This window comes from Procambarus clarkii, chromosome 42 (assembly GCF_040958095.1).
Source record: "Procambarus clarkii isolate CNS0578487 chromosome 42, FALCON_Pclarkii_2.0, whole genome shotgun sequence".
NCBI lineage: Eukaryota > Metazoa > Arthropoda > Malacostraca > Decapoda > Cambaridae > Procambarus > Procambarus clarkii.
The window spans coordinates 4,653,263-4,670,338 of record NC_091191.1 but is presented as its reverse complement, the minus strand read 5'-3'; the positions used below and the strand labels follow the sequence as shown (position 1 = coordinate 4,670,338).

The window sequence follows — 17,076 nt, the reverse complement described above, 5'->3', positions numbered from 1 at the left end:
ATTATCGGGTGGATAACAAGGGTTTTTTTCCATACTGATAATTTTATTAGGGCATTGATACCCTCTAGAGTGAATTATTTTGGGATATTTACAATATTGGCGAAATTGTTGACCAATGTCATATACAGATGACATTCACTGCTACCATACACTCGAATTACAGGGTAGGAATTACACATATGCTGTAATGTACACCTGGAACTATTTCAGAGATTTGTTTCAGCTCTTCATACTTAAATAACTCCTTAAGATCCCTCACCATTCTTAATGGAAGATGTGTAATCTGTACTATCAGATAATTATGGAGAGTCACCACGCCTTTTCAACACTCTCCCATCCTAATGAGAGGGATTACTAACATCCCCTAACTGTGTTCAAGAGGGAACCTCGAGACGCAATCCTTCAAATGTCAGATGGTGAGTTTGCAAGCTCCAACAGTCTGGTTGATCACACCCTCAACCAGGATGCCTGGCTATCCACCAGATGGCAGAGACGATGATTCCCAGAAATCCTCACGGCAAATCCAATGTAGTTTTATGCAAGATAATAGTATTAAACAGATTGTTAAATGCTGAAACTATTTAGCTAAACAAATAATTGTGCATCGGATATTATTAACAGTAGAGTATTATATATCCATATACGTGTCCTGTATTATGACTGGCCAAACACAGACGTCTAGTAAATCAACATTACTGAATGACAGTTGAAATAATTCACTGAGCATTTTATGATGTTGATCGTAACTCCTGATGGGGTGGGGGGGAGTCTGTGAGATAGTTACGGTATTTTTTACTTCCTCTCTTTTGTCAATACAAAGTAATCATTTTGAGAGCAAAAATGTAATTAGTTTCAGAATACAGATTACAGATACTGTGTATGTATTCGTGAACGGCTCAATTGTCTATTAGAATTTTGCCTTCATTCTTTATATGTACATTATATAAATATATATAAAAAGCTAAATGAGAGAATTTAAATATTCCAAAAGTGGGAGAAATTATAGGAAAGTTATTTAGCCTGTACAAAATAGGATTTAAAATATGCGGTGCGGCAACTGAGGGCGGGTGCGCGCGTGTTGGCAACCGACTGGTGGAGCCGGTCAGTGTTCATCTGGAGTGAGATGTGAGAGGATCGTTGTTCCGCGCCCGGCGGTTATCGCAGTGATTATATCATACATATAAGGAATAACCCGTGTGTGTTGTGCGGTATACTGCACATTTAACGCCTTCGCCGGCCGCCAGCCAGGTGAGTTTGCGCTAAAAGGCCCTCCAAGATGGCGAAATTCGCCGGAGAAGAAACTTATGTTCGTTACACACACACACGTTTACCATCCCTGTTTGTTTACCATCAAGTGGTTGGGCGCAGCGGCTCACGCTGGCCTGTGTGTAGCCTGTATTTCAGCCCCTTATAGTCGCCCACCACATGGCATTACAGCACCCACATGATGCACCCACTTGCATTTCAGCGACAAACGTACGAACAAACTCCTCCGTTGGTCTGGATTAGACTTATTTTTCCAAGAGGATGGCTATGGTATGTCTGGGGCTGACCCCGTGTGTGGAGGTGACCTGTAGGGTGCTGAAGGGACTCTTCTCTTCCTGCTGTAGGGTGTTGAGGGGGGCTCCTATTCTCCTCCTGCTGTAGGGTGTCTGAGGAGGGGCTCCTCTTGTACTCTTGTACGGTTTTAGGGGCTCCTCTTGACCTACTTTAAGGCGCCGAGGCTCCTATAGCCAAGTTGTATTGTGTTGCGGCTCCGCTGGTCTTGATGTAGGGTGTTTTGTTCCTGCTGAGGGTGACGGGGCTTCTCTTGTTCCTGCTGAGGGTGACGGGGCTTCTCTTGTTCCTGCTGAGGGTGACGAGGCCCAACCTCTTGTTCCTGCTGAGGGTGACGGGGCTTCTCTTGTTCCTGCTGAGGGTGACGGGGCCCAACTTCTTGTTCCTGCTGAGGGTGACGGGGCTTCTCTTGTTCCTGCTGAGGGTGACGGGGCTTCACTTGTTCCTGCTGAGGGTGACGGGGCTTCTCTTGTTCCTGCTGAGGGTGACGGGGCTTCTCTTGTTCCTGCTGAGGGTGACGAGGCCCAACCTCTTGTTCCTGCTGAGGGTGACGGGGCTTCTCTTGTTCCTGCTGAGGGTGACGGGGCCCAACTTCTTGTTCCTGCTGAGGGTGACGGGGCTTCTCTTGTTCCTGCTGAGGGTGACGGGGCTTCTCTTATTCCTGCTGAGGGTGACGGGGCTTCTCTTGTTCCTGCTGAGGGTGACGGGGCTTCTCTTGTTCCTGCTGAGGGTGACGGGGCTTCTCTTGTTCCGGCTGAGGGTGACGAGGCACCTCTACTCCTGCTGACGGGCTCCAGACTTCTCTTGACCTGTCTTTTTCATATTTTCATAATCAAAGGCTCTTAGGCTGTTTTTAATTTATAATTTAGGAACTTTATGGCTTTATGGGAACAGTTTGTGGGTGAGTTCCAAGTGCTAAGGACTCACGCTTCCCGCGAGGGTTAGGCCTAACAAGCAAGCGTCATTCGGTTAAGCGTTCTCCAGTATTTTACTTTAGTCAGACTCCTGTTCGCTGAAGTGTAAGTCAGAGTAGAAAAGCACGAAGTGGAGAGGAGACATTAGTTAATGTAATTTACCTTCAACCGTGCGGTTTCTCAACAACATTCGTTTGCTGATGCGTTTAGTACGTACAGCCTGACCCTATCATTTTGAAGTGTCTAAATTGTCGGGCTCACGCATGTTGTAACGAATGCACGAATTTCAGTTCACAAATGATGCGAGTGTAATAACCCGGTTTCCCTAATACTATTGTGTCAGCTATACTGTAGCCCTGAACACGATTGCTGTGTATCCAATAACCCGCCCACAATTGCTTTGGTATATGCAATAATCCAGTATACAAATGCTGTTGTGTATGTAACAGCATTGTCCACAAATGCTGTAAAGCATAAAGTAACTTTTTTCACAAATATTGTAGTTTAAACAATAGGCCGATTCACAAATGTAGGGCTTGCAATAACCTGGTTCAGAAATGTTGCAATTCATGCAATAGCCCATACCACAATTGCCTTAGTGTTTGCGCTATTCTAACCTGCACTAAAAGCGTTTACGCAAATTCTAACCTGGTCTACAGGTGTCAATGCACTATTCTAATTTGCTCTACAAGTGTATGTGCATTATTCTAACTTGGCTTAGTCGTGTATATGTATGCAAAAGTTGCCTACATATGTAATATTGTATGTTGCCTAATAATGTAGAGCATAAATTGTGTGTAGGTTATGCAGTAGTAACCCGGCCCAAATGTATTTTATTCAATGGCTACCCAACAGCCTGGTTGACCAAAGGCCAAAAGCCGGGCCGCGGGGCCGTTGATCTTCTGAACCATCACAAGGTAAATTAGGTCAGGTACCTGCAAATATAGTGTCAGCAAATAGCGAGGTCTTCAAGCGTAGTGTTATGTAATAGGCCAACTGTTTAGCCCAATGTGTATAAAATTATCCATGAATCCCACCCATGAATGTCGTATTGAAGGTATACTAACAAATGCAGACCTATATAGGTATTCTTGCCAATAAATGGCCTATGAAATAACCAAGCACACAAATTTATGCACAGAAACAAATGATGTGTTTGCAATAACCCGGCCCGCAAATGATGGTTGCAATAACCTGGCCTACAAATGATGTGTTTGTAATATTCTGTGCCCCAAGGGATGTGTGTACAATAACCCGGCTCACAAATGATGTGATTGCAAATACCCGGCCCACAAATGAAGTGTAGCCTATGGACGAACCGTGCCTCCAAATGAAATGAATGAATAACCCAATACATAAAATGATGTGGCTGTAATAAGCTCACAAATAAAGTGTAGCATGCAATAAATAACTATGCCAGTAAATGGTTATAACTGTTTAGTAATGAGGAATAGGCAGTGCAATAGCCCGCCCTTGTAACTTGTACAGTTGTATGGTTTAAGAGATAGGTTTAAGACTTACCAACATCCTGAGGGTCATTAAGGCATCTATTAATGCTTACTGATCAATCAGCAAGTATACTTTAGTCCTGAACACAATCCAGAAGCAAGCTCAGTGTATATATATACACCGATCAGTGGGGTTTATTTCCCAGTGTATATAATACCCGTGCCTATAGTGGTATGTCAGTTGTAAGGAAGGAAACCTGTTAGACTGCTGTTGTGTACGTAATAATAATTCGACGCTTCAGTACTGTAGTTGTATTCGGTCTGCAATAACCACGTTCACAAAAAAATGTGCATGCAATAACTCTGCATTCATATGCTGTAGCTTTTTCTAAAACTTTAGAACCAATTTCCCGTGCTCGCCATTTGTTCCTCACTCACTAAAGCAATAGTGAATGAGCCTCTTTAGGCAACATATTAATGTAATGTCTACCCGCTCTTGTTAGTTTAGTGTTAGTTTCTGCAGTGTTAGTGTGACTTACATCCAAGTGTCTCATGTTTACCAAAACTGTTACTTTATAGAACCGTACACAGAACAAATTTGGTCTGGACAATGTGATAAGTCTCATTAACATATTTTTGCCTAACAGTGAATGTCCAGTATTATTTTTATCGTCATTGTTAGATGTTTTGAATTTTTTCCCCTGTTTTATTTCTGGACGACCCGTCTTTTAAAATATTAATACATATTATCATAACAAGTACTTCTTATAATAAATAGCCTGTAAAAAAAGAAAAGCTGCTAGATGGGGGAGATAGGGTCTTAGTTTATGCTAAATACAGTACTGTATTTCTAAATGGTACTAAAGGAAGACCAAACTTTCTACACAATTCTTCACTAGGCCTACCAGATATTAGATTGAAAAGTATTAATTTTGCAGGTAAAAATATTATTTTTTCTTAGATTATTTTATTGTATTTCTAGCTTTGTGTCAGGGTAGCCTACAAACATTTGCACTTTTTCTCAACTATTTCATCATATTTGTAGACATCTGAATGATTTCATGAAAACGCCAAACCCCATTCAAGCCTATTAACACCTTTTTTTTTAGAATATGGTTATAAATAACCGGTAAAGCTTCCCATAATGAATATGATTATATTTAATAATTGCAGATAATGATATCTGCAATTATTAAATAATTGCAATAATTCTTAATTCTTAAATAATTATTCACTACCTGAATTATAAATAATTCAGGTAGTGAATTATTACAATTTAGGAATTTATTATAGACCGTTGATTATACAGTATTAGCTAATGATAATTCTGAGTACTGTACAGTATTAGATAATGATTATAGGTCATATTTCATAAAATCTATTTACCTTGGTTTATACACTTATAAACCTTGGGAACTACTGTACCTTAACCTTGCAAACATTGAACTATTTCTTGTGAAAAATGTTGTTTATATTTTAATAGCCTTTAAAGAACACAATAAAGTAGCCGTCACAACTGCAAGAAAAATGACAGGGCAAAAATGAGAGCAAAAAGGCTTTCTAGAGTGGAATACTGTTGCACAATGACAGCTCCTTTCAAAGCTGGAGAAATTGCTGGCCTGGAGAGCCTGCAAAAGTTCTTTACTGCTTGATTCCACTCAATAAAACATCCAAACTATTGGGACCGACTAAAATGCCTAAATCTGTATTCTCTTAAGCTCAAGCGGGAGAGATAAATAATAATTTACATGTGGAAAATATTAAGAGGGGCTGGTCCCAAACCTGCATGCAGAAATAACAACATGAGACCAGGAGGCAGGGCAGGATGTGCAGAATACCCCCGTTGAAAAAAAAAACAGAGGTGCATTAGATACTCGGAGAGAGAACTCTATCAACATCAGAGGCCCGAAACTGTTCAACACGCTTCCACTACATATAAGGGGCATAACTGGCCGAACTTCTCACAGTGTTTAAGAGAGAACTTGATAATCACCTCCAAAGGATACCTGATCAACTAGGCTGTGATTCATACGTCAGGCTGCGAGCAGCCGCGTCCAACAGCCTGGTTGACCAGTCTAGCAACCAGGAGGCTTGATGAGGACAGGGCCACGAGGACGTTGAGCCCCGAAATCATCGCAAGGTCACCTCTGTTGGGTACACACTGCAGATTCTGACCACGATATATATATATATATATATATATATATATATATATATATATATATATATATATATATATATATATACTTATCAGAAAGAATAACTTTATTAGTTTCATAAATTGACTTCTTCTTGTCATTTACATTTGCAATTTAGGTATAGTATTACAGTACTAAATACTATATTTAGTCAGTGCAAGTTTGTATTATACCAAACTAGATGGGATACCCGGCTTTGCCTGGGTTTCTCTCCCGCTTCCTTTCTCCTATCCGTCTCTCCCACTCTCCCCTCTCTCTCTTACATCCCTTCCCCTTTCCCGCCCCCTTTACTTTCCTTTCCTCTTCACAACTCCCCACCTCTCATCTCCTCTTCCCAGCTCTCCATCTCTCCCATTAGGTTTCCCTTACACACGACCCGTCAGTTGGTTAACAACCAGGTAACCAATTACTGCTGGGTGAACTAGGGCAAAGAATTAAGAACCGGCGACAAGGCAATCCTCTCTGGCCAGGACTCGAACCTCGACCAAATAAGTCTCTTCTCTGGCCAGGACTCGAACCTCGACCAAATAAGTCTCAAGGCGTTGGGTGAGTGTGTTACCACTGTGCTGGAATCCACTCAATAAATCATGTAAATTATCGGGATCCTTTAAAATATTTAAAATAAAAGATCCTTCTAAATATATATTCCCTAGAGAGCAGGAGGGAGAGATACATAATAATTTACACTTGGAAAATACTAGGACTGATTCCAAATCTGCAAAAGAGAAATAACAGCACATGAGCCAGGAGACATGGAAATATGCGCAAAATATCCCCGTTGAAAAGCCGAGGTGCAATAGGCACGCTGAGAGAGAACTCTGTATCAACATTAAAGGCCCAAGACTTTTCAACATCCTCCCTTTACACACAAGGGCTTAACTGGCCGACCTTTTACAGTATTCAAAAGATAACTTGATAAAACAAACACCTTCAAAGGATACCGGATCTGGTTGTGACATACACCACCCTGCGGGCAGCCGCATCGAACAACCTGACTGACCAGACCTGCAACCAGGAGGCCTGGTCAGAGACTGGGCCGCGGTGACGTTGATCCTTGGAATCATCGAAAGGTAAACGATAGGTACCAGAGACCCCTCTCTCTTTTGCCCTGACACTCGCTGAGTTTACGTCTGAAGTCTTAACTAATGTCCAAGAAAGATAAATGTTGAACCTTGGTAGAAGGATGGGGTTCATGCTTAGGGGGGGGGGGCATTATTCAGGAATAATGAACGACTTGTGTACATACGCTACAAAGATTTGCTATATAAGATATATACACATATATAAACGTACCTAATAGCCAGAACGCACTTCTCGGCCTACTATGCAAGGCCCAATTTGCCTAATAGGCCGAGTGATTTTCTTTTTTTTTTGTCAATAAATTGTTTCCAATTAGTTTATTTGAATTATTATTATATTATATTAAGAACATAAATTATTTACTTAGTCGTATTAGTTTAGGTTAGGTTACCTTACCTTGAGGTGCTTCCGGGGCTTATCGTCCCCGCGGCTCGGTCGTCGACCAGGCCTCCTGGTTGCTGGACTGATCAACCAGGCTGTTGGACGCGGCTGCTCGCAGCCGTTAAGATAGGTTTGGTTAGGTTAGGTAGGGTTGGTTAGGTTCGGTCATATACCTACGTTAGTTTTAACTCAAATTTGAACAAATTAACTCATACTTAATGAAATGGATAGCTTTATCATTTCATAAGAAAAAAATTAGAAAAATATATAAATTCAGGAAAACTTGGCTTATTAGGCAAATCGGGCCTTGCATAGTAGGCCGAGTACTGCGTTCTGGCTACTAGGTACAACATATATATATATATATATATATATATATATATATATATATATATATATATATATATATATATATATATATCGATCGCAAAATGTGTGTATATTACAGCATCGTTTGCTTGTCTTCCCTGACGACTAAGGCCATGTCATAGGCTATTCTTTGGCCAATTCATCAGTCACAACAGTTTGATTTATCAAATGTTTACTATAGAACGTTTTCAGTTCTCTCTTGTGGTTCCCAAGTAGGTATTTATACCTTACCTTGAGGTAGCCTATATTTTCAAATTTTTGCTGATAATCAATTACTGTGTTTCAAATCCGGGATTTTGATTGCGTCGTTTTGCAGATTTCTGATGAATTATCCCAGTACTTTCCGGCGTTCCAGCGAGCCAAGTTATATTTATTAGCTCTACAAACATTCGATTGCAATTAACATTTGTATTCATTAACCCAAGTAGGCGTTTGTTTACAAATGTAGAATAACTAGCCTACATTACGCTCAAAGCTTTTGTTAATTAGTCAGCATTTCACTAATGACTCGCACAGAAATCTTCATATTTGTTATAAGGGGAAATAGGCTAAGATTAGACATCACGGGGTGGAGTATTTAGAAAGGTGTGAAAGAGGCACTCAAGAATGCGCCGTTCCACACGTTAATTATTTCAAGTTCAAGTATGTTTATTGAGACAAGAAAGAAATAGATCTCAAAGGGATAGAGTAGCTTAGGCTATTTCTACCCCTCATTATTTCTAGTGTGCGCGGAGAGTACAGGCCGGCAGAGTACACTCTCGTGGGCATATCTGGTCTGGTGTTCCAGCGCAAAATATTGCCGTTATGTGGAAGGAAGAGAACAGTGGTGAGGGGTGGGGCTGAGAATGTGTGTGTGTGCGCGCACGCGCGTGTGGAACTGATTATGTGTGTACATGCACGCTTGCCTGTTAAGCCCATGTGAGGGGGCGCCCGACCCAGCCACCAGGGGCCTGCATCACCACAACACAAATGGCCGTAACTAGGTTCCGCATTTCGCATTATATATATATACACACATTATATATATATATATATATATATATATATATATATATATTCATTAACTGTAAATTTGCTATAGTGATAGCATTTATATTAACATTCCTGGAGCGTGAAGCTTGACTCTTGTCAAATCACGTAAAGTTATATAAAGGTTAGGCTGCGGTCATGCGCTGCATTGCCGAGTTTCGTGCAAGGGGAGTTTTATCGATGCCTGGTTTATGGTGAACTATATGATCCTAGACAACGGTCTGAGGTTAATGATCCTGTGAAACACTTTGGGGTTGATGATCCTGTACAACAGTTTGCGGGTTGATGATAATTTGTTTCCGCTTCCATTTGATCCTCCACTGGGGATGGAACCCGGAACCTCAGGACTACGAATCCGAAGAGCTATCCACTCAGCTGACAGGCCCCCCTCTTGTGATCCTGTGCAGTAGTCTGGGTTGGTGATCCTGTGCAGTAGTCTGGGGTTGGTGATCCTGTGCAGCAGTCTGGGGTTGGTGATCCTGTGCAGTAGTCTGGGGTTGGTGATCCTGTGCAGTAGTCTGGGGTTGGTGATCCTGTGCAGTAGTCTGGGGTTGGTGATCCTGTGCAGTAGTCTGGGATTGGTGATCCCGTGCAGTAGTCTGGGGTTGGTGATCCTGTGCAGTAGTCTGGGGTTGGTGATCCTGTGCAGTAGTCTGGGGTTGGTGATCCTGTGCAGTAGTCTGGGGTTGGTGATCCTGTGCAGTAGTCTGGGGTTGGTGATCCTGTGCAGTAGTCTGGGGTTGGTGATCCTGTGCAGCAGTCTGGGGTTGGTGATCCTGTGCAGTAGTCTGGGGTTGGTGATCCTGTGCAGCAGTCTGGTTATGCTTAAGACCATTAGTCTCATGTGATTTCTAAGGCTGACAATCCTGTACAGTAACTTTGTAATGATGATCCTGTACAGTAACTTTGTAATGATGATCCTGTACAGTGGCCTAGTGATGCCTGGGATTTATGATTCTTTTAACGGTCCGGTAGTTCCTGGGGGCTAATGATCCTGTTGAGCAGTTTGGTGATGTCAGGGGTAGTAGACATCACTGCTGTCTTTGTTTTATTGTCGTCGTAACAGCCTGGTTGGTCAGACCACCAACTAGGAGGTCTGGTCAGAGACCGGGCCGCGGGGATGTGGATCCCCGGAGCCAACACAGTATAAACAAGGTCATAGACCTGATGAAAGATAATGGACCTGTTAATGTAATTCATAATGATTCCAGTAATAAAAAGTGCTACTGCTGCTGCTGCTACTGCTGCTGCTGCTGCTGCTGCTGCTGCTGCTACTGCTGCTGCTGCTACTGATGCTACTACTGCTGCTGCTACTGCTGCTGCTGCTACTGCTGCTGCTGCTACTGCTGCTGATGCTGCTACTGCTGCTGCTGCTGCTGCTACTGATGCTACTACTGCTGCTGCTGCCACTGCTGCTGATGCTGCTACTGCTGCTACTGCTGCTGCTACTGCTGCTACTGCTACTGATGCTGCTACTGCTGCTGCTGCTGCTGCTACTGCTGCTACTGCTGCTGCTACTGTTGCTACTGCTGCTACTGCTGCTGCTACTGCTGCTACTGCTGCTACTGCTACTGCTACTGCCACTGCTACTACTTCTACTACTAGATGCATCTATTCTTTTAATAATCGAGGACCCCGAGATTGACAGAAATTGTTGATTTTCCTTTGCCTATTGCCTCCTTTCGCCTAATAGTAAATGTTGCCTCCTTTTGCCTAATAGTAAATGTTGCCTCCTTTTGCCTAATAGTAAATGTTGCCTCCTTTTGCCTAATAGTAAGTGTTGCCTCCTTTTGCCTAATAGTAAGTGTTGCCTCCTTTTGCCTAATAGTAAGTGTTGCCTCCTTTTGCCTAATAGTAAATGTTGCCTCCTTTCGCCTAATAGTAAATGTTGCCTCCTTTCGCCTAATAGTAAATGTTGCCTCCTTTCGCCTAATAGTAAATGTTGCCTCCTTTTGCCTAATAGTAAGTGTTGCCTCCTTTCGCCTAATAGTAAGTGTTGCCTCCTTTTGCCTAATAGTAAGTGTTGCCTCCTTTTGCCTAATAGTAAGTGTTGCCTCCTTTTGCCTAATAGTAAATGTTGCCTCCTTTTGCCTAATAGTAAATGTTGCCTCCTTTTGCCTAATAGTAAATGTTGCCTCCTTTTGCCTAATAGTAAGTGTTGCCTCCTTTCGCCTAATAGTAAATGTTGCCTCCTTTTGCCTAATAGTAAATGTTGCCTCCTTTCGCCTAATAGTAAATGTTGCCTCCTTTCGCCTAATAGTAAATGTTGCCTCCTTTTGCCTAATAGTAAATAGATTATCTTACCTTGAGGTTACCTTGAGGTGCTTCCGGGGCTTAGCGTCCCCGCGGCCCGGTCGTCGACCAGGCCTCCTGGTTGCTGGACTGGCCACCCAGGCTGTTGGACGCGGCTACTCGCAGCCTGACGTACGAATCACAGCCTGGTTGATCAGGTATCCTTTGGAGTGCTCAGAGTTACTCGGTACTCGGAGTTAGCTAACTGTTGTAGGGGTTGCATCCTGGGGGAGGTCATTAGTTCTACCTTGTGTGGGGGAACCTAGATACGAGCCTGAACTATATATTTATATATATATATATATATATATATATATATATATATATATATATATATATATATATATATACGCAAGCTTCCTTTCTCAGATAAGAGGAATTAACATCAGGACGCATCCAATCTCTTCCCACACTAGGAAGCCCCCTTTCACCTCATACACCAGGGTGCATACACACTGCACAGTCAAGAGTAGTTAACGGGTGGAATGCATTAGGCAGTGATGCGGTGGAGGCTGACTCCTTACACAGTTTCAAATGTAGATATGATAGAGCCCAGTAGGCTCAGGAATCTGTGCACCAGTTGATTGACAGTTGAGAGGCGGGACCAAAGAGCCAAAGCTCAACCCCCGCAAGCACAAATAGGTGAGTACACTAGTTAGGCATCTTGGCCTAACTAGGCCAGTCCAGTCTCCTTCCACTTCAATCTCCCACCAGCTACACAAGTCCCGCTCATCTGCCCTACGTTATACGTATTCTTTATGAGAACCCATTTATAGCCAACTACCACTCTTTACGTTCGCACGAAGCATCTCGCTCTCCTCTCCACCGTTCTGTGTTCGCATTCAACCTTCCTTCCATCTCTTTTTCGCAGCAAGGCGGACCAGGAAGATAATCTTCGGCCAAGAGGTACGAGGCATCCCGGATAACACTAACTTGCTCCACGAAGTCGTCTGGACATCCTGCAGGAGCCGAGTCTTGATGGCTGATAGCTCCTTCATCCTGGGAAAATATATTGGCAAAGTTATCGCGCGGAATTATGGGCCGAATCTTATGATCGCGCAAGGCTGAGAGATAAGCCCAGGGATTGGAATTTTTAAACTACTATGTAGTTGCTCGATTAAAGCGGACCTTTGAGTGTGCGTTGCATTCTGAGCATGTAAAGTAGATGGAGTAACGGAACTGAAAAGTGTGAACAGAGGTCATAAGAAGATTAGAATTAAGGAAACTGTAAAAAGCCTATTGGTCCATACGCTGTTGTTGTTTTAAATTCAGCTACTCGGAACAAATGTCCCGAGTAGCAACTGCAACTTATTTCCACCCAAACTGATTATATATATATATATATATATATATATATATATATATATATATATATATATATATATATATATATATATGTCGTACCTAGTAGCCAGAACTCACTTCTCAGCCTACTATGCAAGGCCCGATTTGCCTAATAAGCACAGTTTTCCTGAAATAATATATTTTCTCTATTTTTTTTCTTATGAAATGATAAAGCTAGCTATTTCATTATGTATGAGGTCAATTTTTTTTTATTGGTGTTAAAATTAACGTAGATATATGACCGAACCTAACCAACCCAACCTAACCTAACCTAACCTATCTCTATAGGTTAGGTTAGGTTAGGTAGCTGAAAAAGGTAAGTTAGGTTAGGTTAGGTAGGTTAGGTAGTCGAAAAACAATTAATTCATGAAAATTTGGCTTATTAGGCAAATCGGGCCTTGCATAGTAGGCTGAGAAGTGAGTTCTGGCTACTAGGTACGACATATATATATATATATATATATATATATATATATATATATATATATATATATATATATATATTATATCCTACACGTAGCCTTAGGTCACGCGCACACCCACCCTCCTACGTTGCGTCTCGAGAAGAGCCTGAATTTTGTGGTGAATGTGCACAAGAAGGAGGTTACCGCATACTTGCTGGAAGGTGGTAGCGAGTCTCGCCTCGTGAATATAATAGAGACTGGGGAAACGATGCAAGATCTTGTTTAGAGTATACAAGCCAGAATATACACCTGCTAGAGCCTAGCTCGAGGTATAACGCACACAGTTAATCCAGTGAAAAGTAGTGGGAGTTTCGCAAAAGTTTATCCATGGATGTTTTCCAGAGTTTCTTCTCCTTCTCTTCCTCTTCTCGCCTTCCTCTTTTCTCTCCCACTATTCTGCCTCTTTCCTCCTTGGTCCTCGGGCAAGGCACAGCCAGCAGGACCCGAAATAAAGAAACGAAACTGCGGGTTACCGGCTTCGTCTTTAAACAAAAATAAGGGCGCAATTAACCGAATATTGGGGAGTAAAGAGGCGTGATTCTTATATTTTCAAAGTGCGGGCGGAGAGCGAACCTAATTTTTTCAGATTTTGTTAGTACCAAGTACGGCAAATTGCGACTTAAATCTTTAGTGTTAAATCGACGTAATGGCCAGGATCGTAGGTACCTTTAAAGGTGACAAATGTCAGTAGTAGTGTAAATATAAGATATTGGATTGCACCTGCGGCATATTTTGGCATGAGAGGGTGGTGGCAGTATTGGGGAGCGCGTGGCGTCTGCCTCACGTCGTTGGGGATATGAGGTGCCGTATACTCTGTGAATGAAGCGTCGCTTGTATTCCACCAAGAGTGTGGCAAGCTATTTTGCTTCCTGAGGTAGTAACAGTATTCCTTCATGAATGTTGAGAGCTGTTTGCCTTCCGCAGACAGAATCAGTGTTTATGAATGTTCTCCGTCCTTACGACGATATGGTAAGATATGAATGAGTTTGGTTGGATATAAGTAGGGGGGGGGGGGCTCATAAGTTTTTTGTAGTTCCCTTTATTCTTGTGTCATAATCATATTATGATAGAAAGGAGGACTTTCATATTAGTAGGGTCTAATACCTGCGAAAAGTTTGTACCCGTCTACGTCATCGGTACTCTATAAGCAAACCTAACCTATGGCAAATAAAAGTTGTGTGATGTCACTATGACGTCATAATATTCTTGCCGGTACAGGTTTTGGACCCTACTTGTTTCTAGCATCACAGGTACTCGTTGACAGCGGCTTAGCAGTTGTTGCAGTGTTTACTGGGCCATTGCCATGCACAAGCTGTAGACATTCTGGAATCGTTCCCAAGCCATTTTCTTTTGACTCATGCACTCGAGAGAGCAAGTCTGCATATTAATAACTTGTTAGGGCCTGCTTGTGTGGCAAGCTCTCAAAAAGCACCCCGTCTTCAGCGTCCTAGAAATTGGTGCACGTCATGTGAACTGGGTACACAGTGCACCCCATATGGGCAGAGTACCCTGTGCACGTCATGTGAGATGAGTACATAGTGAGGGCATGAGATGTGGACTTAGTACACAGTGAGTGTGGTGTGAGCTTAGTATAGTGTGTACGCGATGTGGGCTGAGTACACGGTGGATGCAGGTGATGTGTACTCATCAGTAAGTGCGTGTTGTGTGGGCTTAGGTCACAGAGTGTGCACGTGATGTTGGAACACGAAGCTTACCATTCATTTTCTCCTGCTACGGAGGAAATATTGTGTGAAGGATGAGGGGGGCATGAGCACAGTGTGCTCATGTTTCCGCACGATGTTCTCTGTGCTGCCCAACCACTTGGGTTGGACGGTGGAGCGACGGTCTCGCTTCATCCACTTCGGTGTTCAATCCCCGACTGTCCAAGTGGTTGGCACCATTTCTTTCTCCTGATAATTCCCTTCCTCCCTGCTCTATACTGGGGAAGCGTCCACAGCACTAGACACACTCTTGTGTCTAATTGTCTTTATACTTGTGCATGTATTAAGCTTGTGTGAAAATATCCGTATTGTTTAAAGTGAAGGATGGGGTTAGCCTGCATACAAGAGTGAGAAGACACCGTGTTTCAGCGCTCTCCAGTGACAAAACAAACAAGGTTATTCACACTATGGCTGTCCTTACATGACACACGAGACGAACTTCCCAAATGTGCAGTTAGAAAGTAAAAATGCAGTTGCAAAAGCCACTATTTGTTAAGGTCTGGCAAATGATCATTAGCTCTACTGGGTACTAAGGAGGGCAAGTGTTACGTCGCCTCCCTTCCGAAGGGAAAAGGGAGTGGGAAGGTAGTGAAAGTTTGGCGTTGGGTTGTTCTGAGGTAAGGTAGAGGTCTGGTTGGGAAACCGATAGGAGTAGAAGGGTACTTGGAGGTAAAGTTAAAGGCCGGCCTCAGGCCGGGCTCGGGGAGTAGAACTCCCAGAACCCTCTCCAAGTATGCTCCAAGAAGTAGGAGAAGGATACTGGAGGTAAGGCAGGGGGTCTGGTCGTGGAGGTAAGGCAGGGGGTCTGGTCGTGGAGGTGAGGGAGGGGCCTGGTCGTGGAGGTGAGGGAGGGGTCTGGTCGTGGAGGTGAGAGAGGGGTCTGGTCGTGGAGGTGAGGGAGGGGCCTGGTCGTGGAGGTGAGGGAGGGGCCTGGTCGTGGAGGTGAGGGAGGGGCCTGGTCGTGGAGGTGAGGGAGGGGCCTGGTCGTGGAGGTGAGGGAGGGGCCTGGTCGTGGAAGTGAGGGAGGGGTCTGGTCGTGGAGGTGAGGGAGGGGTCTGGTCGTGGAGGTGAGGGAGGGGCCTGGTCGTGGAGGTGAGGGAGGGGCCTGGTCGTGGAGGTGAGGGAGGGGCCTGGTCGTGGAGGTAAGGGAGGGGCCTGGTCGTGGAGGTAAGGGAGGGGCCAGGTCGTGGAGGTAAGGGAGGGGCCTGGTCGTGGAGGTAAGGGAGGGGCCTGGTCGTGGAGGTGAGGGAGGGGGCCTGGTCGTGGAGGTGAGGGAGGGGGCCTGGTCGTGGAGGTAAGGGAGGGGCCTGGTCGTGGAGGTAAGGGAGGGGCCTGGTCGTGGAGGTGAGGGAGGGGCCTGGTCGTGGAGGTGAGGGAGGGGCCTGGTCGTGGAGGTGAGGGAGGGGCCTGGTCGTGGAGGTGAGGGAGGGGCCTGGTCGTGGAGGTGAGGGAGGGGCCTGGTCATGAATGTGAGAGGGGCCCAGGACGAGGAGGGAAGGAACAATACCGTGGACGTAAGCTGAACTGCATCCTATTGATTCCCCTCACATGCCGCTTGCAAAAACTCCCAGACACATGTCGTTTTCAGCCCCGGGCACACCCACGCCCTTCATGGGGCCACCCACACCCTGGTCTTCATGGGACCACTCACACCCTAGTTTCCATGGTTTTCCTGGGGCCACCCGCACCCTGGTCTTCATGGGACCACTCACACCCTGGTCTTCATGGGACCACTCACACCCTAGTTTCCATGGTTTTCATGGGGCCACCCACACCCTGGTCTTCATGGGACCACTCACACCCTAGTTTCCATGGTTTTCCTGGGGCCACCCACACCCTGGTCTTCATGGGACCACTCACACCCTAGTTTCCATGGTTTTCCTGGGGCCACCCGCACCCTGGTCTTCATGGGACCACTCACACCCTGGTCTTCATGGGACCACTCACACCCTAGTTTCCATGGTCTTCATGGGGCCACCCACACCCTGGTCTTCATGGGACCACTCACACCCTAGTTTCCATGGTCTTCATGGGGCCACCCACACCCTGGTCTTCATGGGACTACTCACACCCTAGTTTCCATGGTTTTCCTGGGGCCACCCACACCCTGGTCTTCATGGGACCACTCACACCCTAGTTTCCATGGGTTTCCTGGGGCCACCCGCACCCTGGTCTTCATGGGACCACTCACACCCTGGTCTTCATGGGACCACTCACACCCTAGTTTCCATGGTCTTCATGGGGCCACCCACACCCTGGTCTTCATGGGACTACTCACA

The 17,076-nt window shown here is 44.5% G+C and overlaps 1 long non-coding RNA gene across 1 annotated transcript in view; it reads left to right on the top strand.

The window, feature by feature from the left end:
* Positions 1–1,111: 1,111 nt before the first annotated feature.
* Positions 1,112–17,076, top strand: part of LOC138373359 (uncharacterized) — a 536,801-nt gene continuing 520,836 nt past the window's right edge. The window contains exon 1 of the long non-coding RNA XR_011231162.1: positions 1,112–1,248. This is a non-coding gene — a long non-coding RNA (uncharacterized lncRNA). The remainder of the gene's footprint in view (positions 1,249–17,076) is intronic.